Source organism: Protopterus annectens, chromosome 2.part0 (genome assembly GCF_019279795.1).
Source record: "Protopterus annectens isolate FY-2018-M chromosome 2.part0, PAN1.0, whole genome shotgun sequence".
Taxonomy (NCBI): Eukaryota; Metazoa; Chordata; order Ceratodontiformes; family Protopteridae; genus Protopterus; species Protopterus annectens.
The window spans coordinates 1,725,594,425-1,725,615,401 of record NC_056728.1 but is presented as its reverse complement, the minus strand read 5'-3'; the positions used below and the strand labels follow the sequence as shown (position 1 = coordinate 1,725,615,401).

The 20,977-nt window shown below is 39.4% G+C and overlaps 1 protein-coding gene across 1 annotated transcript in view; it reads right to left on the bottom strand.

The window, feature by feature from the left end:
- Nucleotides 1-20,977, bottom strand: part of EPHA8 (EPH receptor A8) — a 2,987,396-nt gene that overhangs the window by 2,947,878 nt on the left and 18,541 nt on the right. The window lies entirely within an intron of this gene.

Sequence of the window (20,977 nt, the reverse complement as noted above, 5' to 3'; positions counted from 1 at the left end):
CCGACATGTCAGGCCTTTATCAGAAATATAGGCTTAACTGGTATGAAGAAGACTGAATTCATCCTTTGTATTGCATGAATTACAGCCCATGCTTACACTGCTGTTAATGCAGGTGGCATATTGTGTTTTGTGAAATACAGTTCTTTTCATGAGCATCAGTGATACAAGAAACTATAAGTTAGATTCACATGAGTGACTTAATTCAGGGACTTCAGGTTAACAAACTCAGAAGTCATTAAAAATTAAAAAAAAAAAAAAAAAAAAAGTATTTGGATAGTACAGATACTTGTATGTTCCCATGCAACTGGCTAGCAATTACAGATCTCTGATAAATGGTGTTGTGTGCTATTTGAATGTGAACAGTCCGATAAAGAACTGTTGCTTTTTAGGTGCAAGCTGGTACACATCATGCACGTCTATGTGTATTAATGCATTTCTCAAAATCAGTATTTTGGCTGTTTAATGGGAACATGTATTCCTTTCAAACATTATAAATTGTTGTGTATTTACATATACAGCATGCATATTCATGAAGCTGGAAACAGTAGTAATCAGAGTAATGTGACCTACAGTTTTAAAACATCAAAAAAGCAAAGCAATATGTGAAGCAAGTTCACATTGCAGGTGTTGAAAGTAAGACATTCTATATTTGGTACCTTGATGCAGAAATCTGAGTTATTCAGCTAAATCTCAGATACTAAAGGCAATACAAACATGTAGCAACTCAGCAATCATGCAAATCTGTTCTGAAAATTGGAACATATAAACAGTACTGGTTGTCTCAAAACAAACTACGGAACTGGAAAAACAGCATTTGCATGTCTAGCCACTGCTGTGGTATAGAGGAGTAAAGCCTTGATCATGGCCTAGGTGACCAGGGTTCAATTAGCAGCATGGGCAGCTGTGGTGCTGATAGGGAGCAGGAACCTTATCTTCCTGGGGAGGAGTGAGGGGCACATGTTTGGGACATGCAAAACAGCAACATTCCCTGGCAGAGATTAGAGAAGCTATGCTGGAGTGCTTTCTGAGGGTGGATAGGTAACGTGTTAATGTCAGCGTGCTGTAGAAGTGAGGAACAGATTTGTACTGACTGCCCACTTCATACCATACTTACAGGGAATTAGCGGGCACACAAGGGAGAAAGTTTAGTAGGTAAAAATACTCTTGGCACTGGTATAACACAGAAACAGATGCCTTGATCACCTTGATGGGCCCAACCTTTATCAAAGTTAGCTAAGGGGAAGCCAGAAGAGGTAGGTAGATCCAGCACTTGAGGAGATGCACCATGGTACAGTCATGGGAAACAAAAAGATAAGAACAAAAGCAGAACATATGCACAATGGGAAAAAGGGGGTGTCGATGGATGGATGGATGGATGGATGGATATGCAACAGTCATTTTTGGTCTATTTGCTGTCTACACACATAAAGAGTTCATTTACCCATCTCTGATCACCATCTTGAAAGAAAACAATGTATTCATTGATTGCTTAGTAACGTTTCACACTTAATCTTGTCTTCATCAGGTAAAAAATGATTGCCAATAATCTATCAATTTCCCTAAAACAGTTTTCCATTTCAGTATCATAACTAGAGAAGGAAGAGGTCAATTGGTTTTTGACATGCCACAAAATCATGGTCTTTATTGTTCACATCTCTTCCCATTTCTTGATGTTATTTGCAATGAAAATAATAAATAAGAACATAAAAATCTCTATTTGTTACAGATGAGCACATAGCTCTCAACCTTCCATCTCCTAAATGAGAAACAGTACCTCTCATAATGTGGAACAAATAGGCAAAATGTGGAACACCTCCCAACAGCTGACTACCACCTTCAACTGGGAACATCACGGGATGGTCAAAATATGCTACTTTATACTTACAAAAAGTTCTTTTGATGAATGAAAATGATTCAGTACTATTTACCATGGCTATCAGTTAAAAAAATACCTAACACTAGATGAGTGATAGACTCTTTCAATGTGGAACTTTGAGGTACCTGGCCTTTTTAAGATCCAAAATGAAAAACATTCCTCCTAATGAGGTGAGGTGTACTTGAAAGGTATGGATGAGCAAGCCTGGATTTTTTGAACACAGTCTAAGACAAAGCTGAGTCGTGCATCGAGCTTTGCTCACGGAGTGCATAAAGAGGAGAGGCAACAATGAGAAGTAGGTAAAAAACTGAATTCAGCTCCTCATCTGATGATGAGGGCAGGCAGGAATTATCAGAATGAAAAGCAGCTTATAACTGATGGGGAGAAAGGGGAAGCTAGTGATATAAATGTCTGATATGCAGTGAAAAGAGTATGCATCATTTAATCAAAAAACATTGAGCAAAATCAATTTTTTGATACTGATACACTGAATTTGCGACTCTCAAAAATGTCTGCGGCATTACAGACAAAGCCCTGGCCCCACACCAGCTTGGTAAAGGGTTGCCTTCTCCACACTTACTTAATGCATTTAACTGCATGTATACCAAGCATCAAGGTAAGACACCTTCAGAATCTTAGTGTTGTTGCTGCTGGGAATTGATTAACAGGATTATGCCCTGGAAAGACTAAAAACATGCAAGCTCACAAAACAATTTACCTTTGCTATCTACATTTCTGTGATAACACTAGAATAAATTAGTAATTCTGGTAATGCTTGTGTCTTCAACTTCTAGATATGGAAAATTGGGACAAAGTCTTAAAAAAAATAAGCTATTTAATTAACATAAATGTGCATATGCATCAGCCTTGGATAACTATGTCTGACATATATTTTTTAGATGCTACATGCAGAGAATTATAGGCAGACAAACGATAGCATAAACTGACACATAGAACAAAAAGTACAGCAGATGTATTAGCTTGTCATTATTATGTGGAAAAATCCAAAATATTTTTAACATAGCTTCCTAATAAAATTCTGAGGGTTTTATGACCACCTCAAAAAACAGCATGCAGAATACCTTGCAAACACTCAACATGATGCCCATTCTAAGGTAACAAATCACACACAAAACATGAATGGAATGCACTCCCACATTCTAAGATCGTACTATCTTGAGAGAAAAAGGGAATCCACAAGAGGGCATCATCTTGATTATTAGTACAGTATCCCTGGAATCACACACTAGTGATTAACAGGAAACTCAATTATTAGTTCACCAATATTAAGCCTGGCACCCTCTTCAGCTCTACATTTTGACTCTGGCCTCTGAGTTGAGTGACGGCTGAAATGAAAAATATTAATTTTCGATCAGCCCACTCACCTAGGTTACATGAGTAGCATATGAGGGATGGAGTAGATGTTGAAACTGGTAATGATACTTTATATGCATCCAAAAGAATATGGATCATCAGTTGAAGGCCATTTGAGTGAAGCCCATTTGCCTGACACTGATACACTGTATGAAGTAAAGCGCAGGTAGCGCTAAAGGTGTCTGCCAGAAGAATGCTATATTTTGTGGCTCACTTGTATGTGGCTCCATTAACAATGAGCTCTGCACACAATTGTGAATTGCTTTTGAGATTTTGGACATAACTAAAGAATGCCTTCTGGTTATCCCTGGCCTGTGAGGCCAGATTTATCTTAAATTTGGCTTTGGTAGACTTTATTTGTCCTCTGAGTTGTTTGAACCACAATGAAATTCCATCTCTATACTTGATTTTCCTACAGACTGATAAGAAGTGACCTGTGTCTGGCATAGAAGGTATTCTTCAACCCAGTACTGACAGACCCACTGCACATCAGCAAGTCAAATGGCATCAGAAATACTCTGTCCAGGGATGTAAATGTCTTCTATAACATCAAAAGAAATGCTTGGATGGAAAGGTATATCTCAAAGAGAATGCCACAGCTTTAGAACAGACTTCCCATTCATGTAAAACATCACATTCCTGTCTATATCCAAGCACAACTTGGATGGGTAAAAAAGAATTTACCCCAGGACTGCCCATAAACTAATAATGAATTGACAGCTTTTTTATGCTTTATTCCATGCATAAGTTTCTTCAAATTATCTATAGTCTCCCTCTCTGTGCGTGGCTGCTGAGCGATCACTAGCGTCTAAATCTGTTTTTCTATCTGTGCATACTCCCTAAACTTACTCTGTCCACTTCCGACTGTGCCCTATTGGACTACAAAGACCAGCAATATTCACCTACCTTAACCTGCCTGTGTATTTCCTCACCTGGGTAATCAAAATACCCCTTGGACTGAACACCAATTAAATTAACATTCTGTGCATACTCCCTAAACTTACTCTGTCCACTCCCGGCTGTGCCCTATTGGACTACAAAGATCAGCAATATTCACCTACCTAAACCTGCCTGTGTATTTCCTCACCTGGGTAATTAAAATACCCCTTGGACTGAACGCCAATTAAATTAACATTGTATGTCACACTTTAATTTTTTTTTATACAATATTTGTATATACTAGTCCACTGTACCTATACTAGTTAAAGTGCCATATCTGCCAGCAGCCATACCCCCCCGCCTACTCTTGTTGAACTCCACTGTTCCTGACTCTAAACTCTTCTAGCCCCACCCTCTATTCTGTGACCCCCTTAAAGCTCTCCCTTCTCCAATACTTTTATTTTCTTTACTTATAACCAGCTTCTGTGATCTCCTCACTGCGTACTTCTAGACTTTGACCACTAGATGGCAGTCTTTAACCACCTCTGATTTCACTCAATTTCTATTCTTACCACTCAATTTAAACTTCCTACTCTTGGAACTCTTTTCTCCTTACTATCCTCTTCCATAGTCTATTTTAACCCTGTAACTTGCCCTCCTCTTTCCACTCCTAGTCCTTTTAGCCCTCTGTCCCCCTGGTTCCCGCTCATTTTCTTTCCCCCTTCCTTACACTCACAACCTCTGCCTTTTTGCCTACCTTCCCCTGTTCTTACCTTCTAACTTACTGATTGTTTTTCTCACTACTTTTACCTTCCTTGGGTCTGCCCCGCCCCGCTCCCCTACCCTACCCAAAATTCACACACACCCCCAGTAGCAATACACTTATACTTCACTAGCCACTCCCCCTCCTTTTTCCCAGCCTATCATAAACCTCCTCATCACTAGTCCAATCCCCTATCTCCTCCATTCCTAATTAGTACTAATTAACTCTTTGAACTACTCCCTCACCTTTCCTAACCTTTTACTACACTAACTAATTCCCTTATCCTCCCCTTTACATCCTCCACTAATTTCTTCTCTGCATAATTTCTAACCCCGCTCAATCTCTCAAAATACTCTCTCCTTTTCTCTACTTCTTCTACTTACACTACCTATTCTTAACTTATAACTTCCTATAAATATGGCCCCTTCACTCAAAACCATTTTCAAAAACATACTACTCTTAACTACTATAATAGCCTCTCTTACCATACCTTATTCATTCTTTGAAAATCTTTCTCTACCAGAACAAAACCATCACTTACAACAAACATTACTATCTTCCTTTATCTACTCCCTTAACCACTGTAACATAACCAGTACTTCTAACTATATACTATCAAAATTTCATAGAACATCTCATTTTAATTACTTCACCTCCAAAAAAAATGTTTAATACCTTCTTCAAAATCCTTAAATTCCTAAAAAATCACCAGCAACACCCCCTCCTAGATGGTGATATTCATCCAAACCCAGGCCCCAATACTGACTATACCAATAACCTTAACAACTTAACAGTGCCTATGATTTCTTCATTAATTAAACCACCTAACTCCCTAATGTTAGAAGTATCAGCAAGAAAATTTCCCACCTGCATGCACTCCTTGATGTGCACTCATTTGATATCCTATGCCTTACAGAGACTTGGCTTAAACAATCTACACTAGACCAGGAAATTAGCCCTCCTGGCTATAATATCGTTAGATGTGACCGTATAACCAAAAAAGGTGGAGGTATAGCCATTCTCTATAAATCTAATCTCCAAATTTCCCCTTTCAATGTGCATCCTTCATTTTACACCAAAGCCGAACTCCTCACTACCAAACTCCAAATCAATAACACCAAATCTATCTAATCTGCATGTATCTCCCCCCAGGTAACAATACTAATACTCTTGAAAACTTACTTAGATATTTTTCTACCCAACTACCCCAGGAGACCATTATACTGGGTGACTTTAACATCGACTGGTCCTCCTGCAACTCCCCTAACTCTGCTAACCATATAAATCTCTTTGGATTCTCACAATTAATATCAACTCCTACTAGAATTCACAAACCCACCAGTAAGGAATCTACTCTTGACTGGATCCTTATTAATAGCCACCCTGAAACTTATACTCTAGGAACCCTTCCCGACGATATCAGCGACCACATGCTTACCTACATTATTAGACAAAAAGTACATATCCCAACTACTCATAATCATAAAACCTCCCACTCAAAAAATTCTTTAATCCACACAGCTTCCTAAATGAACTGCAAGGATGTGACTGGTCACCACTAACCCATCTTGAACTTGACAAAGCAGTTATCTATTTCAACATCAAATTTCTTCAAATCCTAGATTATCATGCACCTCTTCATTCTACTAGAATAAGATCCAAATCTGCCCCATGGCTCACAAAACAAACTAGACAAAAGATGCTCCTTAGAAATAAAATCTGGGCTAAATGGAGAGCTACCAAATGTCCATCAGATCAGCTCCACTTTAAGCAGTAAAGAAATGCCACCAAGAAAGATATTCTCAAAGACAAAAAAGACTTCTACCTTCACCTCCAACAAACCAGTCAACAAACTCCACAAAAATTTTGGTCAGGGATTAACAAACTTCTTCATCCAGGTCACTCTGCTACCCCTGCACCTGTAGGTTGTAACCATAATAACTCCAACCAGATTCCTGATGCCTTTAACACTTACTTTACAGAAGCCATTCAAACCCTAGCCATTTCTTTACCTCCCTTTACTGCTTCTCCACTAAATTCCTCCAAGACTACATCACCTACCTTTCAAATACAACCTGTATCTACTTCTCTCATCTGTAAGCTACTTCAAAAACTGAAACCTTGTACCCCTTCTGCTGACCGTCTCCCATCTGAATACCTACAAATTGCCGCAAAAGCTATAGACTATCCCATCTCTATCCTTATTAACAGAACCATCTCAGAAGGCAAAATTCCATCCATATGGAAAGTATCCCACGTCATCCCTCTACATAAAGGAGGGTCTTCTATTGAGCTGTCTAACTTTCGACCTATTGCCTTACTCTTCCCAATAGCTAGGATTATGGAAAAATGTATTCACAAACAACTACTTGACTACCTACTACAAAATAACCAACTAGCCAATTGCCAACATGGCTTCAGACCATTCCATAGCACTACAACTGCCCTACTATCCTTCACAGACTCTATAAATAAAAATCGCAACAATAACTCCTTTTCCTCTGCACTATTTATTGACCTGTCAAAAGCCTTTGATATGGTTAACCATAACTTACTCTTAGATAAACTAAAGATCCTTTCTCTTGAACCACAAACATTACAATGGTTTAGGTATTATCTGGATAATAGACAGCAAGCAGTCCTTTGGGATAACAATCTGTCTTCACTACTTCCTGTAAATATTGGGTACCCCAAGGCTCTATATTAGGTCCCCTTCTTTTTTTCCTTATTTATTAACGATCTAGACATAAATATTCCTCAAGCCACCTGCATTCAATATGCAGATGATTCCACCTTAATTTGTTCAGCCAAGAACATAGACTCTCGCCAGTCCCTCACCTAAACTGTTCTTCATAATGTTGAAAACTGGTTTATGCAACACTGTCCCCTCTTAAATCCCCAAAAAACAAAACTACTACTTTTTACCCCTACTCATAAATCACCTACTCCATCCTTCTCTGTAACCTCTAACAATGCTACCAACATAACCCCAGAATCTACAACCCGCCTACTAGGTGTTACAATTGATAATCGTCTCAACTTCGATGACCACATCAACACCATAAAGTCCATTAACAAAAAACTCGGTACCCTCTATAGAATTAAACCCTTCCTTACCCCTTCTGCCAGGAAAACTATTGCACAAACCCACTTCATTTCTACCCTTTTCTATGCCTCTGCTATATATACTAACCTATCAAAAAATAACCTCTCCAAACTTGTCACCTGTTATAATAGCATAGCTAGATTCATTACATGCTCCCCCTTCAAAACTCACCACTGCCTCAGCCTCAAACAACTTGGATGGCTAGAACTGGAAAACCATATACTCTGTCAAAAATTACTTATCACTGAAAAGATCCTATACCACCCTAACAACACCCCTATCCTCTCTAATCTGATTACACCATATAAAAATCTTGCTACACTACGCTCTGCTAACAAGCTCCTAGTTTCCACAACTAAATCCAACAACAAAGCTGGTGACTCACTTTTCTCTAACACAGCAGGTAAAAACTGGAATCAACTTCCTTCTGAACTATCAATCTTAGCTTCTACTTCTCTATTTAAAAAACGCCTCAAAGAACATCTTAAAACTCATTGGCTTTGTCCATGTGCTAACCCAGACTGATATCTTCCCCCTTCCTTCTCTTACTCCTTTCCCTACTCCTCTATCCTTCCCCGTCCTTCTCTTACTCCTTTCCCTACTCCTCTATCCTTCCCCCATCCTTCTCTTACTCCTTTCCCTACTCCTCTATCCTTCCCCTTCATTCTCTTACTCCTTTCCCTACTCTTCTATCCTTCCCCCGTCCTTCTCTTACTCCTTTCCCTACTCCTCTATCCTTCCCCCTTCCTTCTCTTACTCCTTTCCCTACTCCTCTATCCTTCCCCCTTCCTTCTCTTACTCCTTTCCCTACTCCTTTATCCTTCCCCCTTCCTTCTCTTACTCCTTTCCCTACTCCTCTATCCTTCCCCCTTCCTTCTCTTACTCCTTTCCCCTACTCCTCTATCCTTCCCCCGTCCTTCTCTTACTCCTTTCCCTACTCCTCTATCCTTCCCCCTTTCTTCTCTTACTCCTTTCCCTACTCCTCTATCCTGTGCCCCCTAATCTAGGTGCTACTCTTTTCTTCTTAGTAATTCTATAAACATAAAGGCCTTTCTCTCTTAATTGGGTTTTACTCTTACCCACTATTGTATTTAGTATAATCTTTTTTACTCTAATAATTTTTTTTTAGTATAATTTTTAGAGTAATATTTTTAGAGTTTATAACCTGAGTATTATAGTTTTTTAGCAGTGCTTTCACTTTATGTGATTTTACATGCCTTTCTATATATGTTTAACACTGTCACTATTCATGTTTGGAGCTTTTCTCCCAGGGCCTCTACTGAAAATGGACATATATCCAGTTAGACTAGCCCGGTCAACAAATGTAAAATAAATAAATAAAATAAATAAATATAGAATTATCCCAGATATTCTCACAAGGGGCAATAGGTAATTAGCATGGGATGGCTAAGACCAATATAACATCAAATGGGATAGGTTAATTCAAGAACCAAAAGGGAAACTGGCCAGTCTGAAAAGCCTGTAAGGGCAGCTAGTCTAATACTTACCTATGAACCTATAAACTATTGTTTATATATCTGTTTCCTAACTTTACTGGCTACCAAAACATTTTCTTGCCATCTACACAGTGTCTAATTGATCCAAGTCTAAGCCTAGTTCACTAGTTCTAGACTTCCTACTTACTGACAAGTATAATTTGAAAGGCTCTAGACAGGTTTCCCAAGGATCGATATATATTCATGATGGCAGGTTTACTCTCTCGCTCTCCCCGAGTATGACAGTTTTCCTTTACCTTGTATTAAGAATGCGGTATCTGATGAATGATGGTGAACATATGATGGCTTGAGTGTAAGGAGTTGCATTCATCTCACTGTATCAAAGAAACTGATAAATGAACAGCATTTCATTCTTAATGTACTTACTAGCAAGGAGTAATTCTTATGATAACAGAGCACGTAAACCAGGACAGGGTGTATATTCTAAGCATTCCTTACTATTTCTTAAAGAAATGTGCTGCCTGTTTTGAAAGCTGGATAAGTTCAAGTTCTTTGCTGAGTGATATAACCATGTGGTCAGTCCTGAATGCCAATTAATTCAAAACATTTCTATATTTGACAAGGCAATTTCCTGTGTTAGTTATATACATTTATCATGTATTTTGTCATCAAATAAATGTACTGTGTTTGAAATTTTAACTCGGCAAACTGTTGGTATGCTAGAACTTTGTCGCATGGAATTGTGAGTTATATTATCTCCATATGATTTTATGCCAAATCTACCTGAATTTGTTAAAACATTTATAATCTGGTGGCATAATGACATTTCTTACAAAGAAAATGCAGTTTGATAGCAGTTTAACTTTTACAAAATATTTTGTTTCTAGAGAGATTTTCAAACTGATACTTTCACTGAAGCCTTAAAATCTCTAAGTGGGCAGTGAGCACTCAATTGACTATGTTTTGATATAAGCATTGGTGCATGACAAACCAAGGGACTTAAATGATTTCTGGACCCTTACTGGAAACATTTACTGTTCTTATTCTTTTATAGTAAATAATACTGGTACCACTAGATTTTTTTTCTGTTACTAGAGAAGAGGGTAAGCTGAGAAGCCATAGAGAGAAATTGCTTATATATTTTATTATTAGCTTGATTCTTGTATTCTTAGTAACTGGCCATACACTGAAATGTGATTATGTTTGCACAGATTTCATCTAACTTAGTATGTATTTACCTTATTGAAGAATAATATATATATATATATATATATATATATATATATATATATATATATATATATATATATATATATATATGTATATATATATATATATATATATATATATATATATATATATATATATATATATATATATATATATATATATATATATATATATATATATATATATATATATATATATATATGACGCACTTGCTCATGTTGCAGAAGCCAAACTGGCAGTGACTTTTATGTTATTTGTATTTCCAGGAAAATGTTTTGGCTCACCTAAAGCCATTGTATTGTGGACAATGTTTAGTGTAATATGTGGCGTGATGCTTGAGAAAAAAGATCCTTGAAGAAGTTTTGTTTTAAGAATAAAATAACTGGAAAACATTTCCAAGACGTGGCTGCAACTTACATCTCCTATTTTCAGCAAACACTCCAGACAGCATTTCCCTCTTTGCATTGATTAGAGTCAGCTGCAAGCTATTTGTGAAATATAACCATTGAGATGGACATTAGCTATCTACACCCGGCTTTAGGTCTGGTAAAAGGAAAAGCAGGCAAAAGTGAGGAGACTTGGAACATTTTTTTTTTGTGTGTGTGTTTTTGAGAATCTGTTTTTTGCTTGTGAACCCACTTGTTTTATTATATTTTTACAATTAATTTAGAAATATATTCAGCTGATAAAATTTCCTGTGGAGGTATTTGCCCATATTTTAGTCTTACAGGATCTAGCATGTTTTACAAAACTTTATAAAAAAAACCTCTGAACATGGATAGTTGAACAGCAGTCTCCATAGTTATTTTACAGAAGTATATTCCTTCCTCGTCGCTTCCTCCTGTCAGACCTTTAGCATAGTAAGTTGTGCTCCCTTTCTCTGAGTGCTCCTCTTCAGAAATTTAACAATCTGTAGTGATGGCAAGAATAAAGTGGGCAGTCAAAACGTTCTCTGCTTTTGCACAAAATAGTTATCAGAAAAGAAAGAGGCCTTCTTAGAGATCATAATATGATAGGGATAATGTAACATGAAATGAGTGTAATGCTAATAAAGGTAGATAAAGACTAATATCATTATAAAGTGGAAAGGAGTTAACAGGTATCATAACACCACCAGCTAACACTGGATTTTAAAAATACTCTACTTAGTATAAACATTGAATGCATACTCCCACCCAGTGCTCAGGATAAATGGTGAGAGTGTGGAGAGGATTGAGTACAAAGTTCCTGGGTATACACATATCAGAGGATCTCCCATGGTCAGGAAACACCAGCCAACTGATCAAGAAAGAGCACCAATGCCTCCACTTTGAGATGGCTGAAAAAAATCTAAGCTTCCTCCTCATATTGTCTCCACCTTCTATAGAGGTGCAATAGACAGCATCCTCACCTGCAACTTCACAGTGTAGATTGTAAGCTGCACTTACAGAAAGGAAGGTGCTACAATGAGTGGTGAGGGTTGCAGAGAAGATAACAGGTTCCGGTCTTCCATTGATACAACATCTTTATTCTGCAAGAAGTATCCAAAAGGCCACCAAAATAATACAGGACACTATGCATCCTGTGCTTGAACTGTTTAAGCATCTGGCATTGGGCAGGAGTTATCACAGCATCTACTGCAGGGCTACAAGATTCAGTAACAGTTTCTACCTTACAGTGATTAGACTTCTGAACTCAGGCACTAGTCCCGGGGGACTGGACACATAATAAGTCAATGTTTATTTGTTTATGAATTATATACTTACATATATTCCAAGTAAGTGCAATATGTATTTATTGTATCCATAGTCAGTATTATTTAACCCACTCAAGTGCAATATTAAACAAATAACTTAGGCATTGTTCATATATATATATATATATCATTCAAAGGGGATCCAGTATCTGTTTGCCTGAGACGACATGACTGACAAACCATGATGTTTTGTAAGAGATGATCTGCACCTGTTGCCCTTGGGATTCAGGTTACTGGCTACAGCTCTTGGCAGCCCCATAGTGCCTTATGTAGGCAAGGTTCAAAGGACAAAACTACCACCATAACAGATACAAGCATGCAAAAATGAATGTAAGGCTACTCAATGCTAGACGTCTAAACCTAAAAAGGCACTCTCTTGAGACACACCTACAAATGGGGAACATCAATATCTGTGCAGTAAATGGGACCTGGTTCAACACTCCAGAGAGCACACCTGTAATACCAGGCTATGTGGCACACCTCATCTCTGATGGCGTTTAATCCAGAGGGAAGGGGGTAATTGTCCCACTGTACTCATCCCTCATTACATATATCTCATATAGGTATATATATATATATATATATATATATATATATATATATATATATATACCTGAATAAATTTGTCAATGTATAGATGTGTGTGCATATGTGCACCATTGTAATGTGTACTCCTTCTACATTGTACATTCCCTACGGTAGAATGACATGTCTGCTTGATGTTGTTGTATCTTTCGGCTTTTCCCGGTTAGGGGTCGCCACAGCAGAACTCCGGTCCGTTAATGATTGGCAGTAGATTTTTACATACCGGCTTGCCAGGCCTGACGCACAACCTTCAATGAAGGTACGCCCATTCACGCATGTCTCCACACCGAAGGCGCTTTAGCTGAGAATCGAACAGGACAATGTCTTACTGTGAGGCGACAAAGCTACCGCAGCACCACCACCGCAGTTTTGCCCTGACAGTGTACAGGTGAATTGGCTTACTGTTAAAGCAATGTAGCTGTGTTGTGGAGGGTCCTGGAGTCAAGAACTGCATGTGCTGGATATTGGATTGCACAGCATATCTGTTAGGGCTTTGGAGGGGGGCAACATAGCAGTAATTACCAGGTGTCCCTCATTTGTGCCCCCACCTCCCATTAACAGTGCACATAGTCTGCTATGTTGCAGTGAGTGGTTCAGGATGTTGTTCTCATGTGGACACGCTATACACATTTCTATCTGTGTGTGTATATATATATATATATATAAATATATATATATATATATATATATATATATGTATATATATATATATATATATATATATATGTGTGTGTGTGTGTGTGTGTGTGTGTGTATCTACATAATTATATATGTAAGCCCCCACACACACACATATATATATATATATATATATATATATATATATATATGTATGTATGTATATATATATATATATATATATATATATATATATATATATATATATATATATACATATGAACATATTTATCTATCTATATACAATTGATGTTATATGATTATTTGTGAGTCATACGTATATATATATATATATATATATATATATATATATATATACATGGCTGTCTGTCTACATTTACAGATATATATTTGTCCATATGTGCATGCATGTTTGGCTCATAATTCTGGCCTGTACCGCATTCTCTTGGCAATTGACATGGATGATCTCAGGATTGAAGTCAGTAACTACTGACGACACCTTTATGTTTCAGACTTCAGCTCCTTCAAATGATGTGTTTTAATGGGTTCACTTCAAAATCCTGAAAGCTCAAAATCCTGAATCTCAAAATCCCAAACTCAAAATCCTGAAAGCTCAAAATACCGAAAACTCATAATACTGAATCTCATAATACCGAAAAACATACAGGACACCAACACTGATGTGTGATTGTGCGGACACGGGTCAGGTAAGTGTGCGATTGTGATGGTTGTTAGGGTTACGGGCAGGTGAAGTGAGTTAGGGCGTGGGTGAGTGTGCGATAGTGACAGAATTTGGGGTTAAGGGCAGGTTAAGTGAGTTAGGTTTAGGGCACGGGTGAGGGGAGTGTGCAATAGTGATGGACCTTAGGGTTAGGGTCTGGGTTAAGGTAAGTGGATAGATAGTAGTGTATGTGCAGTGTAGTGTAGCTGCAATACAGTCAGTGTTGGTGTCCTGTATGTTTTTTGACATTTTCTTGAGTTAGCAGTTTCGGAGGGCATTATATCAGACACAGTTAAATCACAATTAATGGTACGGGACCCACAACAACAGAGTCTTTATTTACTACCTAAGATACACAAGTGCCTGAACAAACCACCTGGTAGACCCATTGTGTCTGGTATGGGGTCATTAACGGAACCACTGTCTGAGTTTTTGACTTCATACTTGAAACCACTACTAAATTTGATTTGAGCAAGGATACAAGACACCACCCAATTCTTATCCATTACAGATGATAACCAATTAGAACCTGAGTGTTTACTTTGTACATTAGATGTCAAGGCTTTATACACCAATATACCACATTGGGCTGGACTTGAGGCCCTCAAGTTTTGGTTAGATAGAGCCAAATTATATCCAGTTGGTTTCAATACGCTTTTGATTTGTATGGCAGAACATGTTTTGAATAAAAATGTTTTCTACTTTCAAGGTGAATGCTATTGGCAGTTGAAGGGTACCGCTATGGGTGCCTCTTTTGCTCCTATATATGCGGGCTTATTCATGGGCTACATTGAGGAGCAACTCATTTATGATCAAACACATAACATCTATCTTGAGGAGCTGGATATTTGGCGATGTTATCTTGATGATTGTTGGTTAGTATGGCGTTCTGATGAAGAATATTTGGCTGAATTTGTGTCATACCTCAACCATAACAAATGGGGTATTGAATTTACTTCAACTTATCACCAAAATCAAATCAACTTTTTAGATGTAACAGTCATCAGGAACCCAAATGATACTTTACGAAGCAAAACATTTTGTAAATACCCGCAATACAATACTTTATTACATGCAACTAGTATGCACCCTAGCCACATCATCCGGAATATACCCAAATCCCAGTTCCTCATTATACGCAGGATTTGTTCTGCAGAAAATGTCTTTGAAGAATCACAACAAGATCTAACCAACAGATTCAGAACCAGGGGATACAAGGATCCTGACATTCAGTTGGCACATCACTTTGCAACCAATTCCACCAGAACTTTCCTTCTCAAATATTGTGATAGAAATAGGGATGCACAGGATGGAGGATTACGGTTTATTACTTCCTATGGGCTTAACATCAATTTGATTAGAAATACCGTGATGAAACATTGGAACATCCTCACTGCCAATGAGGATATTGCCTCCTTAGTCGGTTACACTTGTCAATATGGTTACCGTAGAGGGAGAACACTTAGTTAATTTTTTCACATTATAAGAGGATGGGTTCAGGTGGCATTATACATCAACAACTTACGATGACTGGTGACAAATTTTGGGGCACTTATCAATGCGGCCATTGTTCATCATGTCCATTTATATTCACATCTAAACAATTTTCCAGTAAAAACACTGACAGGATTTTTAACATGAAATTTTTTGGCAACTGTACTAGTGATTGGTTGGTATATCTTGCGACTTGCACATGTGGTTCATTTTATGTGGGTCAGACATCACGGGCATTGAGATTACGCATGTCGGAACATCATAGTGACATTCGAACCAAAAGTGAAACCAACGCTCTGTTCAGGCACTACACACAACATCATACTGCTAGATTTCAATTTTGTATTGTAGATAGAATTTTGGGTGACAGATCAAACAAACAGGGATAGCATTCCATTCTCAACCAAAAAGAGAAATACTGGATTATCAAGCTAGGGGCACTATTCTCTCCTGGTTTAAATGATCATTTATAACCAATTAATATATCCAATATTGAATGTATTATCATACTTATGTTTTATTACCATATTTGCTATTTGGATCATCTATTTTTTACTTGTTATTTTTTATTTTCTAGCTTGTATTTTTCCTTCCAGTTTTTCTTTCAGGCAGTATTATGGGCATGCCTAAAAGCCTTTGGAAGCACCTCATTGGTCTATGGACCTTATTTAAACCTGAATTTGTACATCATTTCCTGTTTGTACTTTTTTTGTTCCACTGAGGAAAGCCATGTTAGGCTGAAACTGGTCTGGATTATTGAATTGTTCGATATGTATTAAAACACTTAAGTTTTACCTTAGTGTTGCTGTAGTTTTGTTGCTGATATATACTGAGTTTTGTGCTGGCATTTTTTCAGTTACTGATAGTTTGTTTTGTCTTGCACTTGGATCCTACTTGCAGGGCTTTTCTCTTTTTTGTACAGCACATATGCACCACTTCATACACGACCTATGTACACAGGTTGACAGAGTTGTGGCTGGAAGCACATACACAGGGCCAATAATGATATGTTGCTGGGATAATCTCATACATTTACTGTCATAACAGGGTTTGTTGCAACATATGTCTTATGAAGGATAAGAAGCCAGTAACTGTCACGACTTTCACCATCTACAGACTGCAATCCTCACACTACCTTCTGCAGTACACAGATAGATGCTCCATTGATAATACATGAAACCAAAGGCACAACACACTGCCCTGTCTGCAGATGACCCTGCAGATGGTGATTCCTCATAAACATGGAACTGACATGGCAGGTATTGAGACATGTAGGACAGTCATATACACACACACTGTTAAACCAACAGTACTCCAAATGCAGTATAGCAGCACTTACAGTCTGTAGTCAGGTCAGGCACATCCCCCTCCTGTGTGTTGCCCTGTTTTCACAGTGTATATTGTTAGAGGTAACTCCCTAATCCATCTGAGATGCTGTTTGCCAAACAACAGATCTAGTTCCTGCTCACAGTGAATGAAAAGGACCAGCACCAACATGATGTTTCTAGCAATTGGCTATGGGAATGTTACCACAGCTGTTCCACATGCAATCAGCTAGGGGATGGCTGCAGTTTGTGCAGAGGCCATCAGCTGATCATGGGCATCATTTAAAATACACATGTTCCTGCCAAGCAAATCAGGTGTAGGTCTCCACATCCACCAGAGAGGGAGTGGGAGAGGTAGACAGAGGCAAAGACAAGTCAGGAAGTGGTGGGAGAGTAAAACCTAAGTATGTTTGTGTCACATACCTACCAATACAGGGTATCAAACCCCTGATGTTTATGTAGTGCTATCACAGTTCTATGCAGTTGTTGGATGGGCCACATGGGTTACCTGCTGTGGATCCCTCAGAACATATATGTGATGGTGTCTGACATCTGCAACAGGGATATGGTAGCTATACGGTAGGAGATGTACACGTGCCTGTCCACATGAACAGGTGCCAGCATCAACACAGCCACAGTCTCACAGGGATGACACACTTGGCAGGGCCAGGATTACAACTCATCAGTAGTAGGATTGCCACAACACATCACTGTGCAGGTATCATATGCACCACATGGGTCATACGGGGGTTGTATGGGCAAAGAGTATGTTGAGGTGTCTGACATCAGACAACATGCTTCAGTATGCCCATGGGGTTGCAGGGAGTGTGGATGTGAACATACACACCATACAACACACACACAAACACACAGGGTGCCAGTACTGACATGCATGGGTGCATGTCTGCACGGATGTGTGGTGGTCGACTGTGCCAGATGGCTGTACAAGGCTAGGTGATGGGTATACCTTGGCATCATGCCACATGATGATGGTCTGCATTGTGGTTCAGGCTGTAGTGTCTGCATTTGCCCACACAGGTGGGTATTGTACCCCCCATCCAGTTACCTGGCTGACTATTGTGTGTGGCCAATGCTGTGCATCAATTGCCATGTATGTGTTCCTTAGTCCATGACATGGACGGTGTCTGGGATGTGCACACCTCCTACATGCATGTACAGTGACATGTGAAACTGTACCTGGGGTGTCTGGCCCATGTTGTGAACACAGATTATCATCAGATGTGCCCGTCTTGCCCACCTGTGGTGGGAACTGGTAATGGCAGCAGGTTTACCCTGCACCTAAATTGATGGCATGCTAATGGCATTCCCTGGTGTCAGTGGCATCTGTCAATACAGGGCATGTTTCCAGGTATGGTACGTCTTTTGTGGGTCACATGTGATGGCATCACAGGTATTTTAGATGTTCTTTGGGGAACATGGGGAAGGTGTACTGTCTGCATGTACTTGCATATTGGACAGATGGACAGGCTGCCATGCCCTCAGTATCCCACAGCTATCACCCCATAGTTACTATCAGTGGCCAATATGCAGTGTACTACCCACATATTGGCTGTTGCCTAGGCATGTGTGTGTGTATGAGACATGGGTTGAAAGTGTGTTCTGGGTAATACTGGAGTTGCTAACTGTGATTGCCTGGCCTTGATGCCACATGTCTGGGTATGGCTTTGCACCCCAGCCTCTCAGCTATTTCACATCTGTTATCCCTGTATGGTGGACCTTGTGATATATAGTAGGGCCACCATATAAGAAATATGCAAATCCTACTCCCCATTGGCCACAGGTGCTACACACTCACAAGATACATGTTACAAATACACACCTGTCATGTCTGGGAGTAGAATCCCTACCTAACTAGTTTATTACACTACAACATTACACAGGTATAGTATGCGCCACAGAGATTACTGGAATACCCTTTCCCCAAAGGTGTATATCACATTGGATGACATCAGCAGGATTGCCAAAGTAGGACATTCGAATTGTAATGAGTGTGAGTAGCCTAAAATGCATTGCTCCCTACACAGTCATTGAGACACACACAAAACATCCACAACCAACATGTGTGGGTATAGAACCCCTTACAGAGATCTATATCACACTACAGCATGGAGCTGTTATGGATGCACCACAGGGATTACTCAAGAACTTCTTCCCCAAAGGTGTATTTCACAATGAATGACATCAGCAAGATTGCCAAAGTAGGCCATTTGCAATGTACTGCATGTGACTGGCCTATAATGCATTGCTTCGTACACAGGCATTGAAACACACACAAAACATCCAGAACTGCCATGGGTGGGGATGGAACCCTAACGCAGCTCTACATCACACTACAGCAGTACGCAGCTACAGGACACACTACAGAGATTACTGGGCTCCAACCTTCCTAGAGGTGTATTTCTAGGTGGGTGACATCAGCAGCCTTGCCAAAGTTGAGCATATGAATTGTAAGGAGTGTGAGTACCCTAAAAAGCATTGCTCTTTACACAGCCAGAGAAAGACAGACACGCACACACACACTTGCCAAGTCTGGGGTTAAAACTCTTACCTAACTACTTTATCACACTACAGCAGTACACAGTTACAGGACACACTATGAGATTACTAAGCTACAGCCTTCCCAGAGGTGTATTTCTAGGTTGGTGACATCAGCAGCCTTGCCAAAGTTGAGTATATGAATTTTAAGGCGCGTGAGTACCCTAAAAAGCATTCCTCTCTATACAGTCAGAGACAGACAGACATGCACACAGTTGGCAAGTCTGGGGTTAAAACTCCTACCTGACTAAATTATCACACTATAGCAATACGCAGTTACAGAACATGCTACAGAGATTACTTGGCTACAAACTTCCCAGAGGAGTATTTCTAGGTGGGTGTCATCAGCAGCCTTGCCAAAGCTGAGTATATGAATTGTAAGGAGTGTGAGTACCCTAAAAAGCATTGCTCTCTAAACAGTCAGACATACATGCACACAAACACACACACAGAAATTTTGGGGTTAGAACTCCTACCTGACTACTTTATCACACTACAGCAGTACTCAGTGACAAGACACACTATGGAGATTACTGGGCTGCAAACTTCCCAGAGCTGTATTTCTAGGTAGGTGACATCAGCAGCCTTGCCAAAGTTGAGTATATGAATTGTAAGGAGTGTGAGTACCCTAAAAAGCATTGCTCTCTACACAGTCAGAGACAGACAGACACGCACACAAACACACACACTCTTGCCAAGTCTGGGGTTAGAACTCCTACCTAAGTTATCACACTACAGCAGTACACAGTTATGGGATGCACCAGGGAGATTACTGTGCTGCAATTTTCCTAAAGGTGTATTTCACATTGGATGACCTCAGCAGGCTTGTCATAGTAGGGCTATGGGGAGGGCGGTGTGTGCATGGGCCATAACCCATTCATCTAGGGGTTGACACACCACATGCGGGCACACCTGGGGTCATATGTCACAGGTACATGTATACAGCTGCTAGATGACTACTTCCTTGTACAGTCATGTTGCACAGCTGGCACATGCACCACATAGTCTGTAATGCTGACAGACACTGGTGGCTAGTATCTGCAGTGAGTGACATCTGCACCTCATGTGTATGGGGACCTTTGACTGTGTGCTGGGTGGGACAGGCCTGGATGGCTCCTCATCACAGTCACCCTCTTCCACACATCTGTGTGCATCTACCGTTGGCTTATTATAGTGTGTTGCCCTGACATATATGTCTGTATTCCTATCCATTCTGTGTGCAAGGCATGAGTGGTGT